Source organism: Delphinus delphis, chromosome 5 (genome assembly GCF_949987515.2).
Source record: "Delphinus delphis chromosome 5, mDelDel1.2, whole genome shotgun sequence".
Classification (NCBI taxonomy): Eukaryota; Metazoa; Chordata; class Mammalia; order Artiodactyla; family Delphinidae; genus Delphinus; species Delphinus delphis.
The window spans coordinates 134,017,955-134,041,190 of NC_082687.1; positions in this window are offsets into that span (position 1 = coordinate 134,017,955).

Sequence of the window (23,236 nt, forward strand, 5' to 3'; positions counted from 1 at the left end):
TTGTGCTACCTCCTGTATTACCATTCTGCTTCCATCAAAGTCATTTCTATTTACTATTTACTATTTTATTCCTATCTCTGGGTTTTGTGTTGGCGCTGACTCTCCCAGACTTGACTGTGGGTTCTCTCCCTCGAAGAACGTGGCTAAGACAAAGCTTTCTTACCCCTTTCCCTTCATTCAACCTGACTTGGGGGCCTGGAAGAACTAGCCCTGCCCAAATGCAATGACATGTCTGTGAGCTGTATGCAAACATATCATATCCAAAGTTCTTAATATCATGATTTCCAAGTTATCCACATCCAAACAAGAAAGGGATGGAAAACGAGAGACTAGGGATCACGCATGCCCAGAGTCTGTCCACAAGTGGATCCCCATTGCAGGGAAATTAACACTGGAAGGAAGGTCAACCCAGTCCACACACACACACACACACACACACACACGCACATCCCTAAGCTGGCCAATTTCCTGAAGGGGACTAAGAGTAAGTCATTAAAATACTTGAGGAAAATGAAGTGAAAAGCAATGGACTCTCTACTCAGAAAAAAAGAGAGACAGAGAAAAAGAGAGAAATAGTGAATTTTAAAGTATTTGACATTCAACTTCTTTCCCACTAGTATAGCATGAATAATCATTCTGACTAGCACTAACTCCATGGCAGGATCTCTCCACAGCAGCAGTATTGACATTTCAAGCAGGATAATTACCTGTTGTGTGCACTGTGAGACGCTTAGCAGGATCCCTGGGCTCTACCTACTGGATGCAGTTGGCACGCCTCTCTCCCATGCTGTGGCAATCAAAAATGTCTCCAGACATTGCCAAACATCCTTCCAGGGCAAAATTACCCCAAGTTAAGAACCACTGCTCTAAGGCATGATTCCCATATGTTAAACATTAGGAAACCCAGCCACAGTGGGGGAAATAAAAAGTGAAATCACAGATCTTTCTTCTGGATTATTTCACTGGGATTATATAGCAAAATATAAAAAAAATTTTTTTCTAAGAAATTTCCCAAGATTTTTGTTTCCTACAGGAAATGCTAATTACACTATTTTTAAAATTTTCTTTGGAGTATAGTTGATTTACAATGTTGAGTTAGTTTCAGGTGTACAACAAAGTAAATCAGTTATACATATACATGTATCCACTCTTTTTTAGATTCTTTTCCCATATAGGTCATTACAGAGTATTGAGTAGAGTTTCTTGTGCTATACAGTAGGTCCTTATTAGTTATCTATTTTATGTATAGTAGTGTGTATATGTCAATCTCAATCTAAAAATTACACTGTTTTAAATCTTCAGTTGATTGGTGAAGAGCAATGTCTTGGGGGAGGAGGTAAATTTCTAAGCTGAACCTAGAATATTTTTTTAATTACCAAGAAAGTCGGGGAATTACGCGTTTACTATATAAAAGTTTACGACGTTGCGCATAAAGAGAAAACTATCCCAAGCAAAAAGGGAAACAACAGGCAAGAATTCAAAATACATGTAACAAAGATTAATGTTCAACATATGAAGAGTCTACCAAATCAATTCTGCAAAACATAAAAACCACTGAGATTGTGATAACGAAGCCACCGAAAGATTCACGCAAATAATTCACAAAAAAGGACACTCAGCAAACGAATAACGACGAGCGCTGGAAATCAGGGCAACTAAATGACTTATAACTTTTGCCTATAAAAATAGTATCTTTTTAACTAGGAACATTCTGCACTGATAAGGGTGAGATGAAGAAGACACACTCACATACCAATGGAAGAACTTTTAAAAACTAATTTGGCAAAATTTAGTATAAGCTTTAAAAATATTCACTTTGCACAATCTATCCTGAGAAATTAATCCTAATTACTGGAAAGGCTTAAGGATGCTCATTAGAGCATTACCTATTGCAATGAAAAATTGAATATCACCTCAATGTCCAACACGTATATCGCAGAGGATATCTGTGGCAATTGACTGTAGTATGATGAAGCCACTAAAAAGTTACCTAAGGAAAAACAGGTACAAACATCATACTAAAAGCGTGATTACAACTATATATATTTTTTCAAGGGGGCTGGATAGATACTGACGGAAAGGCTGCCCTGGTTTACTTCTGGGTAGCTGGATTACAGGCAAAATTTTTCACTTCTACTGTTTTGTTTCTAATTTTTTGGTAATGAGCATGTACTGCTTTACAGTGGTAAAAGTAAACTCCACAATAAATGATTAACTTTTCTAAAAGTGCAGCTCAGTACGGTTCAGGCATTAAAATAAACTGGCTTCTCAGTCATGTTTTCTCCAGGCTGAGCTGTTTTGAAAACATTCCCATTGCATGAAAGCTGATTGAAGCCAAAGAAATCTAATCTGCTCTAATTTCAGGACCATGAAACCCAGCCACATAAACAACCAGGGGAAGATGGCTTCTGGGATATCCTTAAAATGCCTTAAGACATGACTTTTCTCCCTTCCTTACTCACTTTTTTTTTTTCAACTGAATACATCGAATAGGCTCTTCTCCACACATCAACAGAAAAATCGCAAGCAGGGAAAAGTAACATCAAGTCAACTCATTCACTGAGATAACAAAAATAAAATGAACGAAATCATGAATTCTCAGTGTATCTCCTTTCTCATCATTGAAGCCTGGTCAATATTTATTGATTATTACTCTCTTCCCTTTATCATATCAGATTCATGAGACATAAGAAAGAAGCAAAAAACAGAAAGAAAGGAAGAAGCAAAAGACATGAAAAGATCTCAGCTCTGAAATAAATAGTGATAGGAAGTAGAGAAAAGATATAGATAGATAAATACATACATACATGCATACATATAGAATCACTTTTTTCCTAATAATGTAAGTCAGAAATTCATAGGATTTATGATTGGAAGATACTTTAAATACAACTTTTTAAGGTTTCCCGGGTGGCACGGGGGTTAAGAATCCTCCTCCCAATGCAGGGGTCCGGGAAGATCCCACATGCTGCAGAACAACTAAGCCCGTGCGCCACAACTACTGAGCCTGCACTCTAGAGCCGGCGAGCCACAACTACTGAGCCCACGCACCACAAATACTGAAGCCCACGTGCCTAGAGCCCGTGCTCCGCAACAAGAGAAGCCCACGCACCTCAACGAACACAAGGAAGAGCAGCCCCTGCTCGCCACAACTAGAGGAAGCCTGCACACAGCAACGAAGACCCAAAGCAGCCAAAAATAAATACATTAAATAAATAAATAAACAAATAATACAACTGCTTCTACTAATTCATTTTGTGTATGCTTTTGTGTCAAGATAAAGAAGACTGCCACAGGAGGTCATTGTACTAAATTAAATTAAGCAATGCAAATGGTAGTGTAATGCCTTTAGATATCAATAGCAGAATTCTTCTCTACATTCCCTCGATGAGGTCGGAATCCTTTAAGAATTAGCGTTGATGCCCTTCATCCTCATATCAAATTCCAGGTCATGTGAATTTCACTTTGAAAATGTCTCTTGCATCCAACCCGCCTTCTTTATTCTCATCAATTAGGTGAACATAGAAGAGAATGGCATTAATCCAGGCAGGAGATGAAGATCTGGGCTGAGATGGTGACAAGGAGAACAAAGAGGAGAGGGCGGAGATGAAATATACTTTAAAAGAAAGTACAGGAAGAGATTGATGACTGATTAAATATGGTGCTCGTGTTTTCTGAACCCCCCAAAATTGGTTATATGGTCTGACAATCACGAGGGTACTTTTGAGTTCAATGGGGCAGAATATTTGCTCTCAGCATCAACTCAGAAAATCTACATAGAGTGTTTTTTTTTTTTTAATGATCAAGGCTGGGAGTTATAGAATGGAAGTCAGGATGAAAGAGTTGGGAGTCAGCAACAGGAAGAAAAGGAAGCCCTCTCTAAACTTTAAGTACTGGGATATTTTCTTTTTCTATTCAAGCATGTTCTCTTCTGCTGGAAAACGTTTTGTTAAATGGATCCGAGGTCGTTTCCATCTTCATGAGAAATCTGATGCAGTATTTCATCCTAAACATTATAAAACTTGGCATTAAAAGCTTCCCAACATCTACTTTCCCCTGGAGTCAGGTACCATTTGTCATTTGCTCACACGTTCCTTCTGGCAGACTGCTTTACAATAACTCCCACGGGCGGCTAAGGGGCTGGAGAGCATCCTTCACACATGACTTTCCACTGCGTCCAGAGGCCGATGGACACAAGCAGAAAATCAACTCACCCTGTTATTGATGGTGTCTGCCATTTAGGGCACACATGTGCTGTCTTCTCTCCTTATTGTTCACCTGGGTTTATAAGCTGCCGCTAAAAAACACAACTTGAAACCTGACAAGAAGTTCTATATTAAAGCGTTCATCCCTATGAAGCCGTGTTTTTTTTGGGGTGCTTGCCCAAGTCTATCTGTTCCAGAAAGACCGGGAGTAGTGAGTATACTCTCAGGGCGAAGACAGAAGCATTGTGAAAAAGGAATATGAGAAGTATTTTAACCATAACTATGGTGACTGCATTTTCTGAGACAAAAAAAAAAAAGGTGATTTATAGTCTGAAAAACATTTTTATATTCAATACAATGGAGGCCAAGAGAAAAGTAATTTTGAAATTAACACTGAAAAATCCAAGACGTCGGTCACTATAGCTATAGCGTCACATAGAGAACCGTCTATTTTTTTAACCTTTGATAAAAGGATTTTTTAAATCTTAAGTTATGAAATTTGGAAAGAGTAAGGGGAAGGACACAGGTACATATACATATCAGAATGTATATGAACCTTACTAAGTAAATTAGCAAATCACTAACTGTCTGCTTTTGTAAATATAGTACAAAATCTAAAAGAGGAATTTTTTGGTCCATAACACAGCTCTCTAAATACTTTTAACCTACAGCCTAAAACAAGTATTGAACACAAACTCTGTTGGGAATTGTAGGAAGTATACGTTTTTTTTCTCACCTTGTGACACGGAGGAATATGGTGCAGAGAGACCCTAAGAATAAAACAGCCCAAAACAGCAGTTTGGGTCTCGTGGTCTTGATGGTGGTCTGTTTTACCCTTAGAAGTCACGCCTAAGTCAGAGCCATTACAGTTAATGGGCTTGATGGAGACACAAGGAAGCAGACCCTCTCAACAGGACTTTTCAGCTAGTGTCTCTGTGAATACGAGATGAAGTTTCTGGTATCTGTTAATGTTATTGATTAAACCACCATGCTTTTATGTATCCACAATGTACTGTATGTTTAAAATTTTTCTTTTAAATAAAGATTTTCTCTACCTTTCGACTCCCCCATACGTAGGGGAAATTTTTCTCAGCTCAAGGGGCAATCATGACGTAGAAAAGGCTCCAGTCTCTGGGCACCAAAGGTGGGGGGACTCCTGAATCAAGAGAGCCAGCTTTTGTGGTAGTTAAAACCAGACCCGCACCTCTAACACAAGTCTCTCCCCCGGTGGCCCCCTCTGCAGTGACAAACGTCCCCTGAGGCATGACCTCGGGAACTCCATAGTCATTGTTTGGGCGTGGTCTTGAGTAACACGTACTATGATTCCTTGATTTCAAGGAAATGGAAATAAATTCCCACCTGGGGGGAGTGAGGAGGAAGAAAACTTGTTGCAGATCTAGAGTAACCCATTTCCAAACGGGAACTCCTGCCCCTCCTGAGGACCAAACGGATCCCACCAAGCCCCAGAGAAAACCAAGCATATTCTCAAGGTCTCAAAATTCTAGGCAAGATCTAAGGGAAGAGGCTGGTATGACTCACTCACGACCACAGCCATCAGGGTTGTGTCCACACCATACAGGTTTATGTTTTACCTGTTGAGTTCAAATGACAGCCCATATAGATATTCTGGAAACTCTGCCCCATGACTTAGGTCTGTCTTTAAACTATCAAAATAGCCTAACCTTCCTGGAGGAAGGTATCTGGCAATACCTTTCGAAAGACTTTAAAGTGTGTATATACTCTTGGACTCGGCAATTTCTCATCAGGAATTTATCCTGAAAGAAAAGGAAAAAAAAAAAAACATGGACTTATGCAACGATTTAGCTATAGGGATATCCAATCTGTATTTGTTTACAATAGTAAAACACGGAAAGGAGCAAATGTCTGGCATTAGGGGGGCTGAATAAATTCTAGTATATTGGTATGAGATGCTATGTACCATTTAGAAGTAGTGTTATGGAAGAACATTTAATGACACAATATGTTAACTGAAAAAAATTATGGAACAATATCAGCAGTGTGGTTCTATTTGAGGAACGTATCATAAAAATATAAGTAAGCAAAATTAAGACAATCAAACTCTTCATTGACTTGTAAAGAGTTTGGTGTAGCTTCTGAAGTCTGTACAAGGAATATGGGCTCTTTAAAATAATAAATAAAACAACGGTTTTTTAATTACTGCTTCTAAATGTCAAACAGTTCAACATTCCTCAATAATAACTGCCAGCACAGCTGTTGGGAAAGAAGAAGAGAGAGAGAGAATTAACATGAGTTGTTTTCTGCCTATGTTATTTTGTATGCACTTTCATCCAAATGTAGGGTCATCCCAACTTGAATTGCCTCCTTTCGGTAGCTATAAGATAATTAGAATGTATATTTCCTGCAGGAGGAGGGAAATGCCTTGCTTTTTCTTTGAATCCTTTATCATTAAAACCCTATCATTAAGGTTATTTCCTCTACTTAATTGAACTGGGTGAATTCTAAAGTGATTTTTTTCCAAGGTGAAGGTGTTCATTTGCATTACCTCTAATTACTGATTCAAAGGACTGAGCCAGGTTGCATCTGCTGTGTATTACGCAGTGAACTGTTGATTATCTGTGGAGACAAGGACAGCACAAATAATAAAAATCCACAGAGAATACCCAAACTTCATTTTAGCCGGAAGTGTCGACCGTTTGCCAGAGTTGTTAGCAAGGAACAAAGCTGATTCGAGTTTTATCTCTCAACTCCCTTCCATCTGCTTGAGGATTATGCTAATAAGAAGTGAAATGACCAGCAGCAGAGGAAGCCCTGGGCAATTCCTAGTCAGGAGAACTGGCTTCCAATTAATCAAGATTTTGCTGAACTGGAGCACGGACATACAACTCTCTTCCAAGAAAGAATCGAAACATTCTTTAAATATTCATCATCTAAAAATTTCCATTTACTAGATAACATCTTTGCTAGAGTTACACGAAACTCGATTCACGCAATACCCCATTTCTGCACTACCTGAACCCTACGTACACAGAATAAACAATGAACTCCTTTCTCTTTGTCATACTACCCTACTACGCTATACAATTAAAATTTCTACATGCGTGTTATTTATAGCCATTACCATTCCGTATTCCAGATCAGTCTATTTAGGCAAGAGACAATTAACCTAAAACTCAATAGCCTCAAAATCGTTAGTCTCTAAAACTTGGAAGAAAAATGTGTCCTTCTGCGACCTTTCTTTAGTCAGTATAATCTACAGAAATTCTACACTCCTACATATTTACACACATACATAAACCCTAGCAATGTCCACGATTCGATGTAACACATGCCTCTGACACTCCATATGTCCACATATCTCATTTTAAATTTGAATCTAAGAAAGTTAAGACGGGACTTTTTAGACCTTATGAGAAATACCATTTCTCTAAAACTGCTTATCTTTGAGGGAGTATCACAGATTGACTGACAGTTAACTGCATTAACTTTTTAAGATTCTTTCAAGCCCCTGTCTTTTTGGAAATGACTATAAATGTAGGTGGGTGGTTCATAGGGTTTTTTTACCCTGCAACAAATATGAAGTAAGATAAATTGGACTGAAACCCTTTTATGCTTTATTGAATAACAGCCAGTAATAAGGCAGCCTCAGAGAGCAGATTGTAATATCAGATGCATGGCAACGCTTTAAATATCTCCTATTGCACTGGATAACAGATGAAAATCTGTCCCTTCGCTAGGAGATTCGAATTGCCTCTTGCAGACTTTTCATCAAGAATTTTTTGGTCTTTCCTTTCACGAAGTGGTAAGACTTTTTTTTTACCTAGTTGATACACAATTTGTGTCACCCTCCCCAGAAAACATTCCGTTTTCCTAAGAAAATACTAGGCATTCCAAAGAGAAACTGATTTAGAATTTGCTGGTTTTCAACAACCTAACATTTCCTTTATCGTGAATATTGCAAGTCGCTGTCACCAAGTTAAGGGGCGAACCTGAGCCATCGTCCTCAGGAATCCCTGCTTCCTTTAAGTTCCAGAAGCTTCTCGGCTTCCTAAAAATACAAAAATGAATTTTTATTAAAATAAAAATTCAGAAAAAAATTACCAATGTAAATCTTTCTTGGCCTGTATATTCGCTTCTTGACTCAGACTTTCTTTCTTTAAATAATTGAGCATCTCCCCCAGAGTCTGGAGGTATCATGGTTTTCTTCTGTGTATGTGACTATTTCAAATCAAACCTCAGAGTCACTTTCTCAGTGTTTTCCACAGGACGCATTGGGAAGGAGAACCAACCCATTAAAACGACACATAATGATTTCTGACATTCATTTCCTGATTTGGGGGTAACTTTACCCAAAATTTCATTAAATTTTTAAAAAGATAAGCGTACACTTTCTACCTAGAAACAATCCAATCAGACTTCTCACAGTACTTCCACAGCCCATAAAATTCAGCTTCAGCATTTATTGATCTTTTGGGACCTCAAAATGTCCCTGGTATTTTCCAAAATATAAAAATTTCAAGAAGTAGGATTGAAAAAGAAATAGCATTCACCTAAATATGAATGAAGGTATCATATATAGACCACATATTCACTCACCAGGACTTCAATAATTGCTTACATTAAGTAAAACAGATTCTAGTGGTAATGACAGGGAAAACTATGCCCTCTATAAAAATATGATGCCTTCTTTTTTTAACATCTTTATTGGAATATAATTACTTTACAATGGTGTGTTAGTTTCTGCTTTATAACAAAGTGAATCAGTTATACATATACATACGTTCCCATATCTCTTCCCTCTTGCGTCTCCCTCCCTCCCACCCTCCCTATCCCACCCCTCTAGGTGGTCACAAAGCACCGAGCTGAACTCCCTGTGCTATGCGGCTGCTTCCCACTATTTTATATTTGGTAGCGTATATATGTCCATGCCACTCTCTCACTTTGTCCCAGCTTACCCTTCCCCCTCCCCGCATCCTCAGATCCATTATCTAGTAGGTCTGCATCTTTATTCCCGTCCTGCCCCTAGGTTCTTCATGACCATTTTTTTTTTTTAGATTCCATATATATGTGTTAGCATACGGTATTTGTTTTTCTCTTTCTGACTTACTTCACTCTGTGTGACAGACTCTAGGTCCATCCACCTCACTGCAAATAACTCAGTTTCGTTCCTTTTCACAGCTGAGTAATTTTTCCAGAATTGGCAACATCCTTTCTTCATTCTTATTTTTAACACTTTCTTTATTCTTTCACCTCATTTCAACTCACTGGCAGTAGTCCCGGACATTGAAAACTTGAATCCCATTGTGAACACGTACGCTTATCCCAGAATCAGCCTGAATTCAGTGTCAGACCAAGGACTGATTCCACTCACACACACAGACCCCCAAAGCTCTGAACGTTCTTCCCTTCCTCCCTTACCTGGTTCCAAAACTTAACTTTGAATTGTTTTTTCTCAATCAAGAGGGGTAAGAAGGGGAGGGAAGTTAGAGAACAGAGAGCTTTGTCTATTCCCCTAACACAACCAGTATTTGGAAAGTCATTTCACTGAGAGCACAGAAAATGCTGTGCAGTTTAATAATAAAGAGAAAACAGGGCTTCCCTGGTGGCGCAGTAGTTGGGAGTCCGCCTGCCGATGCAGGGGACACGGGTTCGTGCCCCGGTCCAGGAAGATCCCACGTGCCGCGGAGCGGCTGGGCCCGTGAGCCATGGCCGCTGAGCCTGCGCGTCCGGAGCCTGTGCTCCGCAACGGGAGAGGCCACAACAGTGAGAGGCCCGCATACCACAAAAAAAAAAAAAAAAAAAAGAGAGAAAACAAACAAACTGAAAATATGGAATATGTGGGTCTCATATCGCCTTTCATAAAGAAGTTGGAAATTACCATTTTTTAAAAAACAAATAACTCAAATGTGGTTTGTGAGTTTGAAAAAAAGGCTCTTTATACAACTAAATGTTACCTTCGGTTAAACACCTACTGCTTCTTTAGCTAAACTCGTTTATATCACAAACACTTATTCAACTAAACCAGGCCCTTTATCTCTGTTATTTTAAAAAATTCAAAAAATGTCCAGAGTAAAGAGAAGATAATTTCACAGATTCCCTGTGAGGAATAGTTCCCTTTAAAGGCTGCATTACAGGGACTTCCCTGGTGGTCCAGTGGTTAAGACTTTGCTTTCCAATGCTGGGGGTGTGGGTTCAATCCCTGGTCGGGGAGCTAAGATCCCACATGCCTCACAGCTAGAAAAACAAAACGTAAAACAGAAGCAACACTGTAACAAATTCAATAAAGACTTTCAATAAATAAATAAAGGCTGTGTTACAGAGGCAAAAAGAAATTGGAAATTGAGCAACAGTCTTCCGATTTCATTCATTGTATGAGCTATTTGAAAACTGCACACTCAGTCAAGTCTGGTTTTTCTTTAGTAGCAATACTTTGGTGCCTGAGATATCCAGATATCAACTTTTCGCTTGGCTTTACATGTAAGTCTAGCCTGAAACACTCTAATTAAGAATCTCCTTCCTCCTTTCCTCTGCAAGTTAATTTCTCCAAAAAATCCAGAGGATTTCCCTTTCTGCTATTTCTCTCCTACTCTACAAGCTAGACAACCTGCTTCCATCCCCACTGCTTCCTCCAACTTCTCTCACTAATGTTACCAGTGACCGTCCAATTGTTAAACGTTTTCTTACCGTTCAGTCCTTATCCTAGTTACGTAGATGGACCCTTTCCCCCATCACTCATCCTTGGAGACTGCACGAGCATGACTTCTCCCATGAAGTCTTACCCAACCCATGCCCCAGTGGCAACCTGGGCGCCCCATCCTCTATGCTCCTGGAGCAGCTCTGCACATTCCAAGAGAATTTCCATGCAGCAATGTACCCATTTTTTGTCTCCTCCACCAACTATGAGTAAGGGGATTTCGATTGATTTATCTTTATGCCCACATCACCTACCAAGTGCCTAGAGTTGGCTGGCAGTCTATGCAACTTTTTCCATCTCAGGAAGTAGAGCAGAGACCTCTGGCCACGCTGCATGGTAGCTCTCTCCCATGGTATTTTTTTTTTTTTTTTTTTTTTTGCGGTACGCGGGCCTCTCACTGTTGTGGCCCCTCCCGTTGCGGAGCACAGGCTCCGGACGCGCAGGCTCAGCGGCCATGGCTCACGGGCCCAGCCGCTCCGCGGCATGTGGGATCCTCCCGGACCGGGGCACGAACCCGTGTCCCCTGCATCGGCAGGCGGACTCTCAACCACTGTGCCACCAGGAAAGTCCTCTCCCATGGTATTTAGATGGAGAGGTTTTAATAACTGCTGGAGAGGGTGTGAAGAAAAGAGAACCCTCCTACATGTTGGTGGGAATGTAAGTTGGAACAGCTACTATGGAGAACTGTACAGAGGTTCCTTAAAAAACTAAAAATAGAGCTACCATATGATCCAGCAGTCCCACTCCTGGACATATACCCAGAGAAAACCATGATTCGAAAAGATACATGCACCCCAATGTTCATTGCAGCACTATTTACAATAGCCAGGACGTAGAAGCAACCTAAATGTCCATCGACAGAGGAATGGATAAAGAAGATGTGGTACATATATACAATGGAATATTACTCAGCCATAAAAAGGAACGAAACTGGGTCATTTGTAGAGACGTGGATGGACCCAAAGAGTATGATACAGAGTAAAGTAAGTCAGAAAGAGAAAAACAAATATAGTATATTAATGCATATATGTGGGATCTAGAAAAACGGTATTGATGATCTTATTTGCAAAGCAGAAATAGAGACACAGACGTAGAGAACAAATGTATGGATACCAAGGGGTAAAGGGGATGGGTGGGCGGAATTGGGAGATTGGGACTGACACATATATACTACTGATACTATGTATAAAATAGATAGCTGATGAGAACATACTGCATAGCACAGGCAACTCTACTTAATGCACTGTGGTGACCTAAATGGGAAGGAAATCCAAAAAAGAGGGGATATATGTACAGGTATAGCTGATTCATTTTGCTGTATGGTAGAAACTGACACAACATTGTAAAGCAACTATACCCCAATAAAAATTAATTTTAAAAAAAGAATATTAGTCATAAAAAAGAATGAAATAATGCAATTTGCAGCAACATGGATGGACCTAGAGATTATCATACTGAGTGAAGTAAGTCAGACAGAGAAGGACAAATATCGTATGATATCACTTATATGTGGAATCTAAAATAAATGGTACTAATGAATTATTTACAAAACAGAAAAAGAGTCACAGAGGTAGAAAACAATTTTCTGGTTACCAGGGGGAAAGTGGGGGAGGGATAAATTGGGAGATTGGAATTGACATAGAGACACTACTATATATAAAATAGATAACTAATAAGGACCTATTGTATAGCACAGGGAACTCTACTCAATACTCTGTAATGACCTATATGGGAAAAGAATCTAAAAAAGAGTGGATATATGTATAACTGGTTCACTTTGCTGCACAGCAGAAAGTAACACAACCTTGTACATCAACTATACTCCAATAAAAAAAAAGAAAAAGATGGAGAGGTTTTGCCTAATTTCTTTCCAGGTACTCTCCAGCAAAGTTTTCATCCGTTCATTCCTCATCGCAAGCAAAGAGGTTCCTATCTATTTCAGCCCACTGTGTTAAAAAATATCTCAAGGCTGGGCTCCCCTGGTGGCGCAGTGGTTGAGAGTCCGCCTGCCGATACAGGGGACGCGGGTTCGTGCCCCGGTCCGGGATGATCCCACATGCCACAAAGTGGCTGGGCCCGTGAGCCATGGCCGCTGAGCCTGTGTGTCCGGAGCCTGTGCTCTGCAACGGGAGAGGCCACAACAGTGAGAGGCCCGCGTACCGCAAAAAAATAAAAATAAAAATAAAAATAAAATATCTCAAGGCTCCTTTGGTACCTGAAATGGAGCCTGAACAGAAGTGAGGTCCACGGTGGCAAGAGGACAGGGAGGACAGAAGAAACCTAGAAAGTTTCCAAAATCAATCCACTCTTCTTACCTCCTTCCCCTTCTTCTGCAGCTTCATCTCTTTCAGAAGCACTGACACCTCCTAGCCATCTAATCAAGACAAATCTTTCCTGAGGTAATTAAAATACAGCTCATCTTCAAGGGGAACAGAAAAGCAAAGGCTGAAACAATTAGCTCACTGTACCAAAGGGCACGGCTCACCCCTTCCCGCCCGCACCCTCTCCCTCTCTCCCCAACCTCCTTCCTTCAATTGCTTGCTTTTAAGTATTTTCACAGGAAGGAAAACTTCATTCTGCTGAAAGGTAAGTAATTGCGCACATTCAGACTAGGAAATAGTTTAATTGAATTTCAGATGAAAAATGTTTAAGACCATTTAAGACAAGCGTCAGGTTCCCTGCTTGGCTGGGAAATGCATTATACAAAAAAGGAAGTCAGAGATACTAATCTGTTATCATCAAGTTAGAGGAGAATATGGTATTAACATGCAAAAGGACACAGGCCAGCAACGCGGGGCAGGACAAGCCTCCCCAGAACGAAGACTGCAAAGCAGAGAGGTAAATTGTGCTAGTAATAACTCAGAAGGTAGAAAAGGAACTTGTAAGGCTCGTAAGGCTGTGTGCGCCTTGATTACAGTGGCGCTTCTTGCGATATTATGCAGTATATTCATTTTTATTGTATTAGTTTTTGAACAGTCCATAAAAGGCCAGTGTTTTATTTGTCTCTCTGTCTTTTCTCCACCATCTCCTACCAGCACATTCAAGCATTAGCATTCCGGTTTTCTAAAATCTTTTAACCATTGAGGGCTGTCAGCAGTCAAATTAAATTCAAAGGGTTTAGTACAGCTCCAGGTTTTAGCTATATAATTTATTAAGAAGGCCCGAAGCATTGGCAATCTAATTTGCAGTTCAGCAATGAATACTATTTCCTAACGAAATCTGCCTGAAATTTCCTTTTGAGGCTCCAGAAAAAATACACTTGTGACACCTGTGTGTCTTCCTGCTGGTACCCATTCAAAAAAGACAAAACAAAACAAAACAAAAAACCCTGCCCAAAGAGAACGATGTCACTCATGTAAGGTGGCAGAGGAAGAAGTGTCAAGAGCGTGGATTTGTTTTTACTGCCAGGCTATTTGGGCCAGTAGAGTCACTCTGTTTTACTTTTTTAAATTTAGATTTTTTTTTCAATATCTTCTGAGTCCGGTATTAGTGCTATATTCATTACAGCTTGAATGGCAACAAACATAGGCTTAATCAATATCTTGGACCACTGAGAAATAGATAGAAAGATAGATAGATAGGTAGATGGATGGATAATGATAGAGAGATAATGATAGATACATACATAGATAGATAATGGTAGATTGTGGGACTCGAGGGACATTGTTCCAGCTAATGATTAAGAACTCTCCAGACAATAGGGCCTGCTTAGACAATGGGTGAATTTCCAGGATGTCCGGCCCCCTTCCGAGAAGGAGGGAGATAACAAAATGTAAAAAAGGTGTCTGTCAAAGACCAATCAGGCAGCTGGGGACAAGTTCCCTCTCTGGTCCGAGCCTAAGCCGGGACCAATCAGCAGGAGAACACAACCAAATCTATAATTTACATACGGGAAGTGGGAACCTATAAAACTGACATATTCGCGCCCAAAAGGGTTCCTTCTTCGACCTCCTGCGTGAGGACCAAGGAACCCCGGTGCACCGGCCTTCAATAAACCTCTTGCGTTTTGCATCGACTTCCGACTCTTGTTGTTTCCTGGGCGAGTCGAAACTCCTAGGAGACCGCGCAGGTCTAACATTTGGGGGCTCGTCCGGGATTCCACTCGCCCCGGACCACAAGAACATCGGGAGTTGGAGGTACCAGGTAAGCTCGAGCTTGATTGTCTGTTTGTCCCTTGTTCTTTGTGGGCCATTATCGGAGGAAAGCCGTAAGAATCGGCTTATTATGGAATCTGTATCGGACCTCTGGCTAGGCAGACGTGCTAATAGCCGGCGTCCATGAGCCCTAGGGGACGCCCTGGTGGCTCATCTGGAAGGAGAGGCAAACTCTGTCTCCCCTTCACTCGGTTTCGGCAGTTCCCTTGGTGGTAACTGCCATCTGAAGAAGTTTCGGTTTTGAAGCGAGCTCGCGGTGGCCCATACGTATATGTGTTTCGTGGAGTTTTAACTGTTTCTGTATTGTGGTCTATTCTTCTTCTCTGACGGACGACAATGGGACAAACTATGACGACTCCTCTTTCCCTTACCCTAAGCTATTGGACCGAAGTTCGGGCCAGAGCCCATAATTTTTCGGTAGAGGTAAAGAAAGGAAAGTGGCAGACTTTGTGTGCCTCTGAATGGCCAACATTTCAGATAGGATGGCCCCCCGAAGGATCCTTTTTATTAGACGAGATTAAGCTGCTGAAGTCTAAGATATTTAATATAGATCCCCACGGACATCCAGACCAAGTACCATATGTCTTGGTCTGGGAAGATTTAATTCTCTCCCCACCTCCGTGGGTCCGGCCCTTTGTTTCCTCAACAGGTACGTCCGCGCATACATCAGCAGCGTCGGAGATATTAGCCTTAAAGAAAAACCCCAACACGGAGAAGCTACCCGACGCCCCGGATCTACCGAAGGCGATTTATCCTGACCCGCAGTCCGATTTGCTTCTTTTGGATTCCCCACCCCCTTATCCTCCGGCCCCGAATCCCCTACCACCTAGAGGACCCCCAGCTCCACTGCCCTCGGCACCAAGGGAACCATCCATGATGGAAGAAGAAAGGGGTCCCTCAGTGGGCACTAGGAGCCGGAGGGCTATCTCCCCGGACTCCACTGCCCTACCTCTTAGAGAATATGGCCCCCCCGATGGCCAAGGGAATAGACCTCTCCAATATTGGCCCTTTTCCTCTGCAGATCTTTATAATTGGAAAATGCATAACCCAACTTTTTCCGAAAATCCACAGGCCCTTACCGCTTTAATAGAATCTCTTGTTTTCTCCCACCAGCCCACATGGGATGATTGTCAGCAGCTGCTCCAGACTCTCCTAACGACTGAGGAGAGGCAACGGGTTCTTTTGGAAGCCAGAAAAAATGTATTAGGCGCCAATGGGCAACCTACCCAGCTGCCTAACGAGATTGATGCTGGTTTCCCACTCGTCAGGCCAAACTGGGATTTCAATGCCCCGGAAGGTAGGGAGCGCCTGAAAATGTATCGCCAGGCTCTGGTGGCGGGTCTCCATGGAGCGGCCAGACGGCCCACTAATTTGGCTAAGGTAAGGGAAGTAACTCAGGGGCCCCAGGAATCGCTAACTGTGTTCCTGGAACGTTTAATGGAAGCCTTTAGACGCGTTACCCCTTATGATCCAACTTCGGAGGGACATAGGGCTACTATAGCAATGGCTTTCATAGATCAAGCGGCCCCTGATATTAAGAAGAAATTACAGAGGCTAGATGGCTTGCAGGGATTTTCGCCTCAGGAGTTAGTAAAAGAGGCAGATAAAGTATATAACAAAAGAGAAACAGAGGAAGAGAAGGAAGAAAGAAAGCAGAAAGAGCAGGAAGCCCGTGAAATAAGACGGGATAAGAGACAGGAGAGGAATTTAAGTAAGATACTGGCCACTGTGGTTGGAGGAAGAAATATAGGGGATAGAAGTAGGCAGGAAGGGCGAACGGCAGACAGAAGGCAGCCATTAGACAAGGACCAATGTGCCTACTGTAAAGAAAAAGGGCATTGGGCGAGAGAATGCCCTAAGAAAAAGAATGGAGGAAGGCCAACCAAAAACAAAATCTTAACATTGAAAGAAGAAGACTAGGAAAGTCAGGGCTCGAACCCTCTCCCCGAGCCCCGGGTAACTCTTAAAGTGGAGGGGGAACCTGTTCAATTTTTGGTAGATACCGGAGCCCAGCACTCCGTCCTTCTCCACTCAAAAGGTCCTATCTCAGCTAAAAGGTCATGGGTACAAGGAGCCACTGGGAATAAACAATATTCATGGACCACACGAAGGACAGTAGATCTTGGGATTGGACGAGTAACCCATTCATTTTTGATTATTCCGGAATGCCCCTATCCTTTGCTGGGAAGAGATTTACTCTCCAAAGTAGGGGCTCAAATCCACTTTCAGCCAGAAGGTCCCACCATAACTGATAATAAGGGAAGGTTACTTCAAATATTGACTATGAAATTAGAAGATGAATATAAATTATACGAGCAGCCTTCATCCTCACGAGTTAATGTTACTAATTGGGTAACTCGGTTCCCTCAAGCCTGGGCAGAAACTGCCGGAATGGTGATGGCCAAAAATCGGCCCCCGGTGCTAGTGGAACTCAAGGCAACTGCCACCCCAATAACAGTCCGTCAATACCCCATGAGTAGAGAAGCCAAAGACGGTATCCGTCCCCATATACAGAGGCTACTAGACTTGGGCATCTTAATAAGATGTCAATCAGCATGGAACACCCCTCTCCTGCCGGTAAAGAAACCAGGAACAAATGATTATCGGCCGGTGCAGGATCTACGAGAGGTAAACAAACGGGTGGCAGACCTCCACCCCACAGTTCCAAACCCTTACAACCTCCTGAGCACTCTTCCACCTCAACATACGTGGTATACTGTTTTGGACCTTAAAGATGTTTTTTTCTGTTTAAGACTCTCTCCCCTGAGCCAACCCTACTTTGCCTTCGAATGGAAAGATCCAACATCGGGAATGTCTGGTCAGCTGACATGGACACGGCTACCTCAGGGATTTAAGAACTCCCCGACCATCTTTGATGAAGCCCTCCATCAGGATTTGGCATTATATAGAGAATCAAATCCCCAGGTAACATTACTCCAATACGTTGATGATATTTTATTAGCTGCTGAGACCCAAGAAGATTGTATCAAGGGTACTGAAAAACTGTTAACGGAACTTGGAACCCTGGGATATAGAGCCTCAGCCAAGAAAGCACAAATATGCCAACAACAGGTCAGTTACCTGGGGTATCTATTAAAAGGGGGGCAAAGATGGCTCACGGAGAGCAGAAAGGATACGGTGGCCCAAATTCCGGCTCCCAAAAACGCCAGGCAGGTTAGAGAATTTTTGGGGACGGCCGGATTCTGTAGACTATGGATTCCAGGGTTTGCTGAGCTGGCAGCCCCATTGTACCCCCTAACCAAAAACAGCACTCCTTTCATTTGGGGCGATAAGGAACAACGGGCTTTTGACCAAATCAAACGAGCTTTACTTTCAGCTCCAGCCCTAGGACTGCCAGATGTAACCAAACCTTTTCATTTATATGTGGCCAAAAATAAGGGCATTGCAAAAGGAGTATTGACTCAGAAATTGGGTCCCTGGAATCGCCCAGTTGCTTATTTGTCAAAAAAATTGGACCCTGTGGCATCAGGATGGCCCACCTGTTTAAAGATAATCGCTGCAGTGGCCGTTCTAGTCAAAGATGCTGACAAACTAACTTTAGGACAAAATCTAACGATAACAGCTCCTCATGCCCTGGAAAATGTAGTCCGTCAACCACCGGATAGGTGGCTAACTAATGCCAGGATGACCCATTACCAAACCCTGTTGCTAAATTCAGATCGCATCAAGTTTGCTCCAGCCACAGGACTCAATCCAGCCACCTTGCTACCTGATCCTGACTTGGAAGGCTCCACCATCATACATGATTGTCAGGAAGTACTAGCCGCAGCACACGGCAGTAGGCCAGATCTGATGGACCTGCCCCTCCCTGATGCTGATTTCACCTGGTTCACGGATGGGAGCAGTTTCCTGGAGGAAGGTAAGCGTCGAACTGGGGCAGCCGTGGTAGACGGAAATCAAGTCATATGGGCAGCGGCGCTACCACAAGGGACCTCAGCCCAACGAGCTGAATTAATTGCCCTGACGAGGGCATTAGAGATGGCAGAGAATAAAAAAGTAAACATCTACACAGACAGTAGATATGCGTTTGCTACCGCTCATATCCACGGTGCCATTTACCAACAGAGAGGGCTACTAACTTCAGGTGGCAAAGAAATTAAAAACAAAGACGAAATCGTGGCTTTGTTGACTGCACTCATGCTTCCTACTAAAGTCAGTATCATCCACTGCCCTGGACATCAAAAAGGAAATACCCCAATAATTAGGGGAAATAATATGGCTGACCAAGTGGCCCGAGAAATAGCATCGGGAGAAGTCATTTTAGGACTGTCACATAAAGTTCCTGAAAAACCAGGCCGCGATGAAGAAATCATCCCGGCCACAACAAAAGGAACTTTGTCCCCTCAGCAAGCAGAATCCATGTTACAACAGATGCACAGATGGACACATTTGGGGACTAAAAAGATGGTAGCCTTGTTACAAAAAGCCGGGTACGAAACCCCTGGAATGACAAAATAGCTGAACAAATTGTGCAGGAATGCGTCCCATGTCAACAGGTAAATGCTCACAAAGGGAAACTTGAAACTGGAAAGAGACTCAGGGGGGACCGCCCAGGAACTTACTGGGAAGTGGACTTTACCGAAGTGCGTCCTGGAAGGTATGGTAATAAATACCTTTTAGTTTTTGTAGACACTTTTTCAGGATGGATAGAGGCTTTCCCAACAAAGAAAGAAACAGCTGCTGTAGTAGCCAAGAAGATTTTAGAAGAAATTTTTCCTCGATTTGGAGCATCAAAGGTAATAGGGTCTGATAATGGTCCAGCCTTCGTCGCCCAGGTAAGTCAGGATGTGGCCAGATATTTGGGGACTGATTGGAAATTACATTGTGCCTATAGACCCCAAAGTTTAGGTCAGGTAGAAAGAATGAATAGGACTCTAAAAGAGACCCTAACTAAATTGTCCTTGGAGACTGGCGGTACCGATTGGACGGTGCTCCTTCCTTTGGCCCTATTCCGGGTTAGAAATACACCTTCCCGATACCATCTTACTCCTTTTGAAATATTATATGGTGCCCCGCCTCCCCTCCTCACTTTAGGAAAAGAAATAAAACCTGATTGTCAAAATAACACTGACTTATATGCTAGGCTACTGGGACTCCAATTGGTCCAGAAAGAAATATGGTCCCAACTCGCCAAGGCCTACCAACCGGGAACACCGGGAGAAACTCATCCTTTCCAAGTCGGAGACTCCGTATACGTCCGTCGGCATCGAACCCAGATGTTGGAACCTCGATGGAAAGGACCATACACCGTCCTCCTCACCACCCCAACGGCCATAAAAGTGGACGGCATCGCTGCCTGGATCCATGCTTCACATGTGAAGGCTGCACCAGCGACGGCATCATCAGGATGGCGGGCCCAAAGAACCGACAACCCGCTCAAACTCAAGCTTCTACGAACCTAAGACTTATAATTTTGGTTTTACTGCCTTTACTGACTGACTAGGAATATCTGCCGGGATAGGAACAGGAACCACAGCCCTCATACAACAACCCCAGTATTATGCAAGTTTAAGACAGGCTGTAGACATCGACCTTCGAGCATTAGAAAGTTCCATAACTCAACTAAAGGAATCACTCACCTCACTTTCAGAAATGGTGTTGCAGCCTAGATTTGCTGTTTCTTAAGGAAGGGGGATTATGCGCCGCTCTAAAAGAATAATGTTGCTTTTATATTGATCATTCAGGAACCATTACCAAAACCATGGATAAACTAAGGGAACGCTTAGATAAAAGGCAAAGGGAGAGAGAGAACGAAAAAGGATGGTTTCAATCATGGTTTGATAAGTCCCCCTGGTTTACCACCTTAATCTCTACTCTGTTGGGACCTCTTATTGTTTTATTGTTGATTTTAACTTTTGGACCATGTGTTCTAAATCGCTTGATAGCATTTATTAGAGAACGTATCAGTACTGTACAAGTTCTAATGTTAAGACAACAGTACCAAAGTTTACGAACAGAAGGTTGAGATTCGCATGATTGGAATCAATAGTCACAAGAAAAAGGGGGGAATGTGGGACTCGAGGGACATTGTTCCAGCTAATGATTAAGAACTCTCCAGACAATAGGGGCTGCTTAGACAATGGGTGAATTTCCAGGATGTCCGGCCCCCTTCCGAGAAGGAGGGAGATAACAAAATGTAAAAAAGGTGTCTGTCAAAGACCAATCAGGCAGCTGGGGAGAAGGAGGGAGATAACAAAATGTAAAAAAGGTGTCTGTCAAAGACCAATCAGGCAGCTGGGGACAAGTTCCCTCTCTGGTCCGAGCCTAAGCCGGGACCAATCAGCAGGAGAACACAACCAAATCTATAATTTACATACGGGGAAGTGGGAACCTATAAAACTGACATATTCGCGCCCAAAAGGGTTCCTTCTTCGACCTCCTGCGTGAGGACCAAGGAACCCCGGTGCACCGGCCTTCAATAAACCTCTTGCGTTTTGCATCGACTTCCGACTCTTGTTGTTTCCTGGGCGAGTCGAAACTCCTAGGAGACCGCGCAGGTCTAACAAGATAATGATAGATGATGACAGATAATGATAGGTGATAATGATCGATAATAATGATACATAGATAATGATAGATAGATAGATAGAGGATAGATAGATAGATGATAATGATAGATAACAATAATGATAGATAGATAATGATAGATAGATAGATTGATAGACACCACTGCAGAAACCCCCGGAGTTGACCATTTCCATATCTGTATGGAAGTAGACTTGGCCTCTCTTCCATAGCAGGCCAGGCTACCAATTCCTAATACTGGTGCTAATTTCACTTCTATCACTTAACCAAGAAGCACCCTTGCTTACAGTGTCCTTGTGCCTCTTATTTCACTCTCACGGAAGGGAAATAAAGCAGAAAGTGAGGGTTAGAAGTCTACAGCTAGCTTATAGTATGGTTCTGTCTTATAAAAAGATGGCACTCTCTTCCCTGAGGTTAAGGCATAAGGAATCCTTGAAGAGTGTTTTGTGAATCTTCTGTGAAGCCGAAAATATAAAATGTCATTTACCTTTTATTTCTAAACTTCATCTCTCTTCCTAGTATCGAGGAATTCCGATTCCTAGCCCTAACCATCACCAAGTAAAATCCAAAATCTTTCGAGCTTTCCTATCACAGAGATGGTGCTCACCACTGAAAGAAGCTCTAGAGATAAAATCATCAGGCTGATTTGATTTAATTAATAAATGGCATCATTTGGGAGCCCGTTAGAGAAGTCAGAGGGGCTAGCTCCACCCACAACAGCGTTAATCGCTCACCATCCAGCTAAGTGTTAACGCTAGACATCCAACCGTTAAAGTATAAATTGGAAAAAGCCAAGTTCCCAATGACTCGAATGATCTAAATCCGGTTCTTGATTCCTCTCTTTCCATTTCACCCTCAACAGTCCCCTTTACACTGTCTATAAAATTTGAAAATAGTAATGGGGAAGCATTTTAGTGTTTTTTTAAGCCTACCAGCAGACCAGCCCCTACAAGGAAAACAAGAGGCAACCCAAGACGAAAGGAACGGAACCCTAAGACAGAGTCGGCGCTTCCGCCCCAGGTCATATCTATCCATAAACTCTCTTCCCCACACACACACGCACTTTGGAGACTGCTTCATAGTCCAAAAGCATGGCAGAAAATGAAACAAAAGCGAAGGCCGCAATCTCTTGATTTTTCATAACTTTCTTACAACGGAATACAAAACATAACTGTAAGGCCAACTGGCCCGAGGCAGGGGAACACAATCAGATTCACAGGTTGCATCAGACCGAAATTCTCCGGACCACCCAATTCCAGAAACTGCCCTGGAGACATTCCGGACCACCCAGTTCCAGGAACTGACCTGGGGACTTTGAACCCAGCCCAGCCTTCCCGCCTTTCGAGGGGCGGAACTAACGGTTCCCCAGGATACCCGAAAAGACCACCAAATAAGGAATACCCTGCGCCCTCCCAGATTCACCACATCCCTTTCCCTTCTTCCCCTATAAAATCTTGCCCAACCCTCGCCCGGGCGCGACTTCTCTGGCCCCTTTCTCTCGGACCAGTGAACTTCGCCCGGGAGCGCTCCCTAATAAAGCTCACTTGAAGCTTTCCTCTGTTTCGCGGTGCCGCTGGTTAAGATCCGACCTTACAATAACTAGCCTAGATCATAAAAATGAACAGGAGTTTGCTTCTCAAGCATCACCTTGTTCCTCG